The sequence below is a fragment of the Henckelia pumila genome, chromosome 3 (assembly GCF_033568475.1).
Source record: "Henckelia pumila isolate YLH828 chromosome 3, ASM3356847v2, whole genome shotgun sequence".
NCBI lineage: Eukaryota > Viridiplantae > Streptophyta > Magnoliopsida > Lamiales > Gesneriaceae > Henckelia > Henckelia pumila.
In genome coordinates this window covers 98,634,498-98,647,160 of record NC_133122.1, presented here as the reverse complement: position 1 = coordinate 98,647,160, position 12,663 = coordinate 98,634,498, and positions in this window count along the sequence as shown.

Here is a 12,663-nt window from a genome sequence, read left to right as displayed (position 1 = left end):
CCATCGGAGCTTTCGAAGATCCTGATCTGCCACGTGTCAAAATATCACTTGTTGATTCCGGATAGGGGTGATCGGAGCTTCCGGTCCTGATCGGAGCTTCCGATCTCGCCACACGTCATGCCTGAAGTAATATCGATCGGAGCTTCCGATCTTGTTCGGAGCTTCCGATCCTGATCGGAGCTTCCGAACTCTACCCAAGTAATTATGATTAATTCCTTAATTACTGATTTTGGTTACGGGCTACTACACGAACCATCCGAACCCTCGGAACCTTCCCGACCATTTTTGATTGTCCTGAATCCATTTCTGGACTCCGTTAACCAATTTGGAATTTCCTTAATCATGTTTTACTTAATATAAACATGATTACACGATTAATTATTCATTAATCGTCAATTCTGGATATGGGTCACTACATTCTCCCCCCCTTAGAAGATTTCGTCCTCGAAATCTGGGGTAAAACCTCGAGAACGTACAAGAAACCCTTGCTCGAGTGTCTGGTCGAAATATCCTCCGACACACTCAGACTCTCGTCAAATTCTCTGCAAGCTTCATTAATGCTGAACCGCATTAACATTTTCCCAGCTGAAAATTACTGCGCTACTGGTCGACAATCGAACTCCTCTAGCACTCGCATATCACAATATTGTTACGTCTTCCAAACTGACCCCGATCTCTCTGGTCACGAAAGATACCAATACCCACTTGATCGAGATTATCTTCTCAAAGGAAATCTTATACTGACAAAGACCAAGTCATAACCTGACTGGTTTTACTGCATTCGTCGAATTACTTGTCGAATCTAACCATCTAATGGTTTCAAAATTTCTCGGTGTTCAACACCTCTAGTCAGGAAAACACTAATCCCAACATTGTGCTGACACATTCTAACATGAATCTCGCTTTAAGATAATCTAGTTGACTCAAGTCTATACTCCAACGTAACTGCTCACAATGTTCCCTAGACTGGTTATCCTCCCCACTCTCCCTGAAGCATAACCGACTTCCCAAGAAATACTGAGAACTTAAACCATCATGTCTAGTACATTTTGCTGTCCACGTTTCTTAGTATAACCTCAACACTGTGCCCTGATGATAACTATCATCACTTGCAATTTATGACGCTACGTCATCTCCTAGCCATTGTCCTGCGAAGTCACGCATACATTGCAATGGAAGTCATCACGCCTCTGATGATCTACATCATCTCGATCATAGGTTATTCACCTCATGAATTTGATCGATAAACATCCTCCTGATAGTTATACATAATCGCAACCACTGTACACACATCAAGACTAAGGCAAGCTTCCACCAATATGCTCGACTGGGACATTCCACAGTGCACAGACATATGGAAACGCTTCCTATTCCGTCTCGAAACTCGACAGTCATTGCACCTGGTATAACTCAACTCAGAGTCTTTGATAATACCATCAGCTCACTGATCCTGGAACTAAATCCCAACGGATTCTCAATAGTCAAATCTCTCCCTTGTCGAACGCATCAGTCTCAGCACTGAACGATCTAATTCGTCGATTCCCTAGTCAATCCTGGGAAATACTTGTGCTTGAAGTAACTTGCCACCCGACGCACATCCGAATATCGTCCATTGCTAAAGCATATATCCTTGATGAATGGTCCGCACTGATGTGGCTTGTCGACTGGAAAGAACAAGGTTGCTTCATCACTATCTTGTGAAATCTTCAATTCCCACAACAATCATGTTGGCTACTAAGTTGAAATTCTACTATCTCTGTCATTTCAGAGACATCGTTCATCACACGCTAGAAGACTAGTGACACATCCTGCTAGATCTTGAGGATCAGATCCTTGCTAATGTCACACAGATCAGACAACTGATGTTTTCTTGCTAATGTCCATTAGCATTTCCAACTACTCGTCGGATCCAACCACAACAATACACATAGATGCCCTCACTTAACCGAAATGTTCGGTCAACAATATTCACTATTGTTGTTCAATGGAAAACTCTCACATGAAACAACAACATGATCCTTTCCTGACCTATTGCTATCACTAAGCAATTGATTGGATCAATATCAGCTTCCTTCTTAACAATAATGCACTATACTGGAAACTACCAACTCCCTTGTTTGTCTTCACTGTCAAGTTAGCACCTCATTGATCATACAAGTCTACTTGCAATCGTTCCCGATTACAGAAATCCCAGAAGATTCATATCTGGCGATCATTGAGACTAAATAACTCAAATCTCCGATTTCTCTGAGATGGTATTCAGTACTCATCCCATAAGCATTTACTCGACAAAATACTATCCCAAGTATTTCTTAATTTCTACATCCTGATCAACACTGATTGGCTCAACCAATCGAATTCGTCGATCTACCTAAGCTCGCACTTATCAGATCAGACCACCACTGATCATCCAACCTACATGGCTTGGTCAATAACCATGACTCAACTGCCACAAAGAACCATTTCCAAATGGTGTCAGATCACAGTACATAAGTAGTTTACTTGGCACAAGTCCTACGTCTTTTCAGCACTACTAACCGCTGCTTCGTATTCTGAACTTAATCATCCTAACTCTGACAGAGTTAGCCAATAACCACTAGTAGTCACTAGCACAGATCCCGTGCCACCTTAGCACTACTAATCTTTGTCTTGTTCACCCAAGACAAACATCAAGATAAACTAAGCCCATTTCCATCCCATGGAAAATCCTACGCTCAATCTCTGAAAATATCATATAGTACTTAGCGCAAACACTGCACTAACTATCCTTGCTTCGTTCATCCAGGATGAATATCACGATTCGTCAAATTCAGAATCATAACTAACGAATTTCCAAGATTCTTACAATCTTCGAACACTCTCCTGATTATATCCCTCGCTAAGATTGTGCAACAATTTAAGACTAAGGTAGCTTACCATGTTAACCCACCTGGACAACCACCAAGGTTTCACGGGTATAGGCCACGCTTCCCTCACATCTCAATTAATGCTTATACAATCCTTAGCATACGGTATAAACCATCATAGATGAAGTCAATCATCAAGGAGTAGTCCTCGTATTCGAGTCTAAGTCTTAAAACAAAATTCCATCCAGTATCTTGGATAATTCCTATCACAAGGAAATTCTAACCACAACTCTGATGAAAACCCCTAGTCATCGCTGGTAAAAATCCGTCCACCTACTAGATCCACGCATCTAGCAGTAATTCAAAGGTTAATACCTATCTACTCAAGGTACACACTCGTCAAGGAAATCCCTCCAAAGACTGGTTCCATAGCAGAACATAATCAATATCTCTGGTACACCAGACGATATCGTACCATCGATATCAAACTTGATATCTAATCCAAGGTCATACCTCGTCGTGACTATAACCAAATCCCTAGACTGAGTAGCCTTCCCACCGCCAATCCTGAAGCACAAAGGCTCCCAGGTAACCTCTGAAGTACAAATACTCCCACAGTAATGCTGGCATAGGGTCGCGCCCCATCACGTCTAGTCCTGGTCATAGTCAACAACTCTCGGCATATACTGGACCTCGCATCCTGATGACAATCCATCATCACAAGTCTCAACCCAACGAAGGTTAAACAGCCTACTATTCCAAGAAAACAACCTAGAACAAAGCCCAAATGTTCTAAACGGAACAATATGCCTAATGCTTCTAGATGAGTCCACTCATCGCTGGCACTAACATAGTCCACTGACTAACTAGGTCAATCCTAGGAAAACGCCTAGACTAACCACAAGTCAAACTGTCGCAGTCGGCACACTCAAATCCCATGAGCTGCAATAGTTGAACGCTAATCAACTAAACCCAATCCAAAATTCCGCACAATCATGCAATCATCCACGAATTGCTGGATAAATAAAACATGTATCACTTATTTCAAGTTATGTACAATTCTCTTTATTACAATCTCATGTAATACATACAGCATTCAAAATACAATGAAATGTACAATCGAACTTGAAATGATACAACCAAAGTATGACGATTCGTTACAACTGAAATACTGTTTACAACTACATCAATAAAATATTTAAATCATCGTACTAGTCTTCGTTTCTTGAGCATGAAGCTTCTAATCGACACACGCATCGATACAAGCATACTCCCAAAAAAGTCTCTCTACATGTCCTCCTACGAAGAACTCTTGAGAATTGGCTCGTGATAGCTAACCAGCTATGCTCTGCGTCAGTGCATGTCAGTCGACCCCTTCTGCTCACGATCTAACATCAGCGTTCTTCTTGTATTCATATCATGCTTTTGAACATGAAGTTTCCCGTGTGCCTACCGAACGCATCGATACAAGCATCCCGGCAAAACTATGTTCCGCATGAAAATATCTCCAACTATGATTGGAGAATCTTCAGAGTAGTGTCATCATGGTAATGACTGTACAGATGCAAGCATCAAGTAAGTCCCCACCAATCCTCTGTCACTGCCTCTGGCATCCGGTACTCGATCCAAAGCTAGGATCCACATGGGTAGAAATCTTGAAAACTCGGACACGATCCATCACTCCTGTCTGCACTTGCTGGTATCCCATAAGCCAAATATTCAGAAATCCTGCGGATGATGATAGTCTTCGGGAAACTTAATCGCCGCATCATCACTTCTTCCAAGGTCTCATCAATCCTATAAGGATAACCCAAAGTCTTAATACTATATCCCAAGTCTCTTGCATGTATATGCTCTGATACCAATAAATGTAGCGACCCTACCCGGATTCGCTACCTAATCAGAGTTAAGAGAATAATTAAACATGCATTAAATAAATCGCTTCGGAAGACTTAAATAAAAATAGACCTGCAGAATACAACCGGTTAAACCAATTCGATTTATACAACCAAATCGAATAAATAGCCTAAAGGCAAAACCTACAGCTAATCCTGCTGTCTTCACTGGTCACTGGCTACTCCAAGCTCCTGGTGTTCCACCCTGCACCTACACCTGCCCCGTCGGATGGGGTGTCCAGATACACAGAAAATACTGGACGTGAGCTCTAAGCTCAATACGAAAGCACTGGGTAAAACATACCAATATGATGCATGCAAATGATAGGGTATCCTATCTGGGATAACTGTATATAACTGCTAAGTAATGGCGCCTAGGACATGAATGGTACAACCCGGGAAGCAAACCCTGTGTACACAGCTCATTCCTATAGGACGTGGACCGTGTCCCCCAGATTCTAACTACCCATGACCCGTCAGTCACTGTTCACTAGACATCACCCATCCAGACAGGGTTGAGCGGCCTTACATGACTCATCTCAAAAGATGGACAGGCACAATATGATATGCACATGCTTCATAATAATATGACACACAAATGCAACATATAAAAATGCAAAACCCGCTGGCTATCTCAGTCTGTACTTACGTACCTTACTACAGGAAGTCCTAGCAGTCCCACTCTAGGTTCCCAGCCTATCATCAACTCTACAATTCAATTATCCATGCATCATTATTTAAGCTCTAAAAGCCTTAACTAAGCTATTGCATACTCCTAAATAATTTAAGGACACCATAGCTATACCTGCATCCGTCGTCAGCCCGCTGATGACAATTGCCTCAAAACTTAGGCACATCTTTGCCTCGATGTCGGGATCGCTATGCCACTTCCGGATTCTCAATAAGATTCCTAGAACTCTCTAGATCTGAGTTAGAAGCCCTAGTAATTGAGAGAGGAAAAGGAGAGGTGCAAGTTGAAAATGAAATTTCGGACCTCTATTTATAGGCGAAGTTCGGGCCGTCCGAACTCGACTTTGGATCCTCTGAACTGGTTCGGATCCCCCGTTCCTGACTTTGGAGCCTCCGTTCCTGTTCGGAGCCTCCGATCCTGACTTCGGATCCTCCGAAGTCCCATCAATGATGTCACCCATGACGCATTATCTTCGGAGCCTCCAATCCGAGCTCGGATCCTCCGAACCCGTTCGGATCCTCCGATATTTGGTTCGGATCCTCTGATCCAGTTCGGAGCCTCCTAACCCGGTTCGGAGCCTCCGAACCATCTGAACCCTTGGAACCTTCCCGATCATTTTCGATTGTCATGAATCCATTTCTGGACTCCGTTAACCCATTTGGAATTTTCTTAATCATGTTTTACTTAATCTAAACATGATTATACGATTAATTATTCATTAATCGTTAATTCTGGATACGGGTCACTACAGTATGTGTGGCACCCACTGGATCTTCGGAGCAGCATGCACATATTGGAGGCGCCTGTGTACTGAGCAAGATTTTCCAGATATGATCCCAGTTACCCAGAGCATTCATAGTTCATGTTGCATGTATCATATAGACCTGTATATTCAATACTTTATGTACTGGGCATTAGCACTCACGTCCCTGCTTTTATCTCGGACACCCCATTCGACGGGGCAGGTTTTCAGGTGGATCAGGAGCGAGAGATGTAGTTGGTCGGTGAACATGGCTTGGTAGCAGAAGTTTACAGAAGATTTTTAGATTAAGATTTTTACTGATATTTATTCGATTTGGTTGTATCATTATTTGAAGATTTATTTATGATTTTCCGCTGTTAATTCTGACCATTTATTATTTATGTTAAATGCATGCTTAAGCTTCTGATTAGTAGGTGATCACGGCGCGGGTCACTACAAGTAAAGTGCCTCAGCCTATCCTGCTCGTCATTCGCAATCAAGGGTGCGAAATGACATCCTCTCTCGAACTGCTTCACATATTCAGCCACAGACTTGTCTCCCTGACGGAGACTCATAAATTCCCGGATCAATCTACCACGAGCCTCTGCAGTGAAATACTTCTCAAAGAAAATAGTTCTGAAATTCGCCCAAGTTAGGGTCGCCACGTTCACTCCGATAACAGCTCATTCCCACCAAAGATCCGCATCCTCCTTAAGCATGAAGATAGCACATCAAACCCTATCTGCATCCGTGATTCCCATATAGGCAAAGATGGTCTCCAAAGACCGGATCCACTCCTCAGCAACAAGTGGATCGGTAGTGCCACTGAACTCTTTAGGCCCCTGCTTCTTGAATCTCTCTGCTACATCCTCCTCATGAGACTTCCTTGGCTGAGCAGCCTGATTCTTGAGCAGTCTCGTAATCCCATCCCACATTTCCACACTGGCCTGATCGAATGGAGTAATTGGAGGTGGCGGAGGTGGGTTCTGGTTCGTGTCATCTCCATTAGTGGGGTTGGTTTCATGAGGATTCCTTCGGGGACCCATACTACAATTTTTATAAATCTCTCACGTGATCGAAATGCATAACTAAGTATACTTAAAATTTTGCATACTTTAAACAAATATATCATAAATCCTAAGCCCTATAAATAAACATAACTAAAACATTAAAACTTATAGACTGGTAGTACGACTTCTGAGCTCCACACAGTAGGCTAGTACCCTCCAAGAACCGCGCTCTGATTCCAAATGAAACGCCTATGTCCTAAAATCATCATCAACCTCTCATAAAAATTCTCAACTAAAATCTATAAACTCATAATTAAATCATAAAACATGTGCGAAAAACATAATAATATTCAATTCACTGAAAACATGACTAAAGCGATGGTCACGGGCTAGCCAACTGTGGGGATCTCATACGTCCTCACCGCCAGTCGGGGCTATATTCTCTACATCAGTGTCTATCTGCTCACCTGCACCATTTAAGTCTAGTGAGCCTAGAGGCTCAGTATGCTCTATCTCATAATAACAACATGATTAAAAATAATTCATCACATAACACATGAACGATACATAATAAATAATATATATACATGCATGTCCTAAATACATAGCTCATGGTCATCTCATAACATAACATACATACTCATAACATAATCGTCATGCATCATAATTAGGGCATATCATAATTTAAAAACTATGAAAGTTATATCCATGCCGTGTGACCGTGTAAGTGATTGATCAATCAAAAAACCAACGTACGTGGCGGTGAGATCTCCACCTCTTGGCCCCTTCACCAATCTGACCCCGGATTCGTAGGAAAATCAACATAACATATGGAAAGGCAATCGGGCCCCAGAATCCCGACTCGCAGTCCCGTACTCTATGGAAAGGGCTCCGGGCCTAGGTATATCATCCTCAATCCCGTAATTGTCACACACTCACTTCAACATCCTTAAAATATTTTTATGCCCAATAACATACATATACATACATTATCATGCACACCATAAAAAAAAAATCATTCATGATTTTATTTTCATAAAAATATTGCCCATAAACATATATTTAATTATTTAATAATAAATGTAAAAATAATACTTTTTCATACTTAAAATATTCATGCAATAATTAAATATATATTTACGGACCATGCATAATTTTCATGGATTGGTTCAGGCTGCTGACTCCTTAGACTTAAGCCCATAAACATATAGACTGGCCTAATAACTCAAATCAAGACCATTAACTTATATTTAAGCCCAAACAATTTATTCAAGCCCAATAAGACATATATGGCCTAATAACCAAGCCCAAGACCATTAATCACCTAGACTAGCCCAATGAGCCCAATATTCCAAAAACTGACCCAATAAATTTTATGAGCTCTAGGCCCATGAAAATTATTGGACTAACTTAAATAATTATTTAAACCCAATAATTTAAACCCATGAATTTCAATTATTTTAATTAACCCAAATTAGGCCCACAAATACTCTTAAATTATTAATTAAATTAAAAATAAAATACCCAAGCCCAACACACACAACCCGGACCCAGACCCAGACCCATCTAACTAAATCCATGACATAACAAACTCGACCCGGACCCGTCATGACCAAGCCCAGCCTATTAACCCCTCAAACCCGTCGGACCAAACACACGTACATGGCCTGCACAATTTTTTTCAAGACTCGGCTGTGCAGCACCAGTTTTGTGGTCTGTTTCCGGCCAGCTCCGGCGACCCCCCCCTGCCGGAGCTCCACCACCCAGATATAGCCCATGTCGAGACGGTTCCAACGAGACCAACCACAGTCCCAACCGATCACCACACAGCCCTGGTAAACCACGTTTCAGAAATCTCGAAAACTGCCGACTTGTGACCAACGAGAAGAAAAAGGCTACGGCTCCAGCCATTCTCACCTACATGCAACCATCTAAGATGACCACTAGGACCCCACCCCAATACACCCCCCTAGGCATGAGTCATCAACCATCACCGAACCATACAAGAAAAACGTGAACTATTCATGGAAAAAAAAGAAAAAAGAAAGCCGCACAGTACAATGCTCAACGTGCTTGGATAAATTCTCTTAAAAACTAAAAACAACACGTTAGATCATAGCATTCATGCATATAATGGAATATATGACTTAAACGGTGGCCAAGAAGAGAATTCAAACGTGCCTTAATTTATTTTTTGATAAAAGACAAGATCACTGTGTCTTCTGCTGAATAACGTGATGAAGGAGAAGGAGATGACGGCTAGGGTAGATTTAACGTGAAGATTGGTGAAGATAATAGGCTAGAATATTATTTAATTATTATCACAATTATTTAGAATTTTGGGAAGATAATATATCATATTCATATTTAATAAAAATATTTATATATATATATATATATATATATATATATATATATATAACTCTTAAAATTTAAATATATTTTTCATAAATTTTCAAAATATAAAATTATTTAATTTTTAAAACTCCTTAAAAATCTTTTAAATAGCTTATTTTTCTGAAAATCGATTTCATATATATCTATATATATAAAAACTATTATTTTACGAAAATAATACCTTAAAATAATATTTTAAGGCTCTTAAAATTATCTCAAAAATATTTAGAATAAAATCCTTATATCTCGTCCGTCCGCGGTCCCGTCTACGCGATCGAAAAACTCTATTTCTAAAAATCTCATAAATAACAAAAATGTTGGTTAAATGCTATAAATAATATTTAAATCATGCAAATAAAATCACATAATAAACATAAAGTCATTTAACCCATTTATTAAATTTTAATTTAATTATTTCCTAGTTATGCATGCCAAATCATCTAAGAAAATTCTGAGCGTTACACAGTGCGCCCGCGCATCTGGTGCGCAATTTTGCGCAATGGAGGCACGGCCGCGCGCCCGCTTCGCTGCCGCGTGCCGGTGGGGATCCGCGCCTCCCCCACAAGAAAAATAATAAAAAAATAAAAAAATCTTTCCGCGACGCGATTTTGCGTCGCAAAATGTAAGGCATGCGTCGCCAAATGTCTTATTGATTATTTTATACCTGAGGTCTCCACAAGGCCAATTAAAGAAATAACATCCTTAATAAAATAGACATGAAATAAAAAAAATTATTTTTTTTTTCAAATGGGGGTGAGCTCGAGCCGCAACTATTTGCAGCTCGAGCGCTCCCTTCCGCTGTGCAAAATAGAAGCTCAAAATAGGGTGTGCTTGGGCTGTAGAATATTGCAGCTCGGGCGCCCTCTCAAATTTTGTCGGGCAGAAACCAAGGCTCAAAGCTGAGCTTGAGCTTCAAAATATGGCAGCGCGAGCGCTCCCTTCTCTAGCCCCAAATCTTGAATAACAACCTTCAAATCTTGCCAAGAACTCAAAGCCCTTATTCTTGTATGTCAATATAACATTTAATCAAACATACACATGCTTTCATAAGTCTAAAAGATTCATATATATATATATATATATATATATATATAAGATCTCAGGCAAAGATAATCCTTGTACTTCTTACAATCATCTAGTAGTTAAAATACATCAAAAGTTTAAACTAGTTCATGTACTCAACATGTCTTCTAACATGCTTGACAATGATATAAGTACATCACTTTAGTTACAAACAACCCGAGTCCCACGTCTAAACTCTCTTTTGAGCTACCCACATCGATTCTGGCCAGTTTCTGCCCCATCTGTTGTCATGCACACATACAAAACAAGACAACAACTGGAAACATCTGGTGAGAACATAATTCTCAGTATAAAAGACATATACATGCAATATCAACATATATCAACTTCAAGATATAAACAATAAATTGCATAATTTGTAAACGGACTTCGTTCGTTGAGATTTAAAGCCTCTCCAGGCCTCAATATTCGAATAAAATATTGGTGTTGAGATTTAAAGCAGCTCCAGGCCTCAAGACTCGTATCTAATCTTGGATTGAGGTTTAAAGCCGCTCCATGCCTCAAGATTCATATTTGAACCATAGATGGATCCATATTCGATAGTTCATAATCGATACGATACCAATACGACTTCAGTTATAATTTAAAGATCCACTACCTGTGATGGATCAACAATTCAAGTTCTAAAACACAAACATCAAATAACAAGTATGTGATTTCTTCGGGAATACTCAAGGAGTCAACGATCTCGAGTATCATATCCCTTTTAATAGATGTCGTCTTATACCTTATTATTTCTCGTTCTTGTTTCTCGATTCTTTATGCTCCAAACTGATCAATAACATCAAGAGAGCATACATCAAAATCTGCTCAAGTTCAATCAAACCTCAAGGTAGAAAACAACTTCAAACCTTAGCCAAAACTATCCCGGTTCGAAGGCTGAATTCCCGAACTCATCAAACTTGAATCCAAAGATAAAATGAATGATATTCAAACTAAAAATATCAGCAAAAGACTCAGGAACATCCAGCTCAATCACAAGGATTCAAACTCTATCAAATTCTTGAAGCGGCGGCATAACGGTAAATAATCGGTAACTGAAACGATATCAAACTCAATCTATCAATTCTAACCATTCAATATCATTCATAAACATAATATAGCATCTAAATTACATCAAAACCCATCAAGATCAGAAGCATAAATTTCGAAATATTTGCTGGAAAATCCTAACAATCACAAACGGCATCCGTTCTTCAATCCGACTTCGATACGGTAAGGCATATAAACTCAAGAACAAATATTCATGCTCGATTCTGATTTCTTCCAATATTCAACTTTCAAAACATACTGGAACATAATAAAACTTACACCAAATCGAAGCTCGTCGCAAGAGGATCGCGATGCTATGTCCGAAATTAAATTCGGTTGGCCGGATCAAAAAATATCAAAGATTGAAGATGGAAATAAAATTCGAAATCTGATTTTCTTTCTTGCTGCACGCTTTTGGTCTGAAATTTGATCTTAATACATGTAAGACACGTTCAAATGGAAGTAAATGACATGTGTCCGCCACCAAATCACATAATTGCACTTTGGCCCTTCAATTCTTCATTATTTACAAAACAGTTCTTGGCAAATCTTTTTAATTCAATTTCAATCCTTAATAATTTAAGAATATTAAAATTTAAATCTAAACTCTAAAAATTCTCAAATTAAATATCCTAGGATTAAAATTAAAAAATTCTTGGATTAAATCAAATAATCACAGGTCTTACATTTATCTTCCTAGTTTTTAGATTTAATTTCTTCTTCAAATCTTCTAAGTTTTAATTATTGGTAGAGGAAGACAAACCTTTGAATTTTATTTATTTCGTGAGATTTTTATTTTCATTGTTTGATTTTTAATTGAGTATCAAGAGTTGTTTGGAATTTATTGATATGCTTGTGTGTTTAATTATTGGCTGACTATCTAATAATTTTCTCGTATAATCTAAAGCTAAATTAGGTATCAAATCCTTAAATTTTTTATCCCTCTAATTTGCGAAGCAACTGCGAT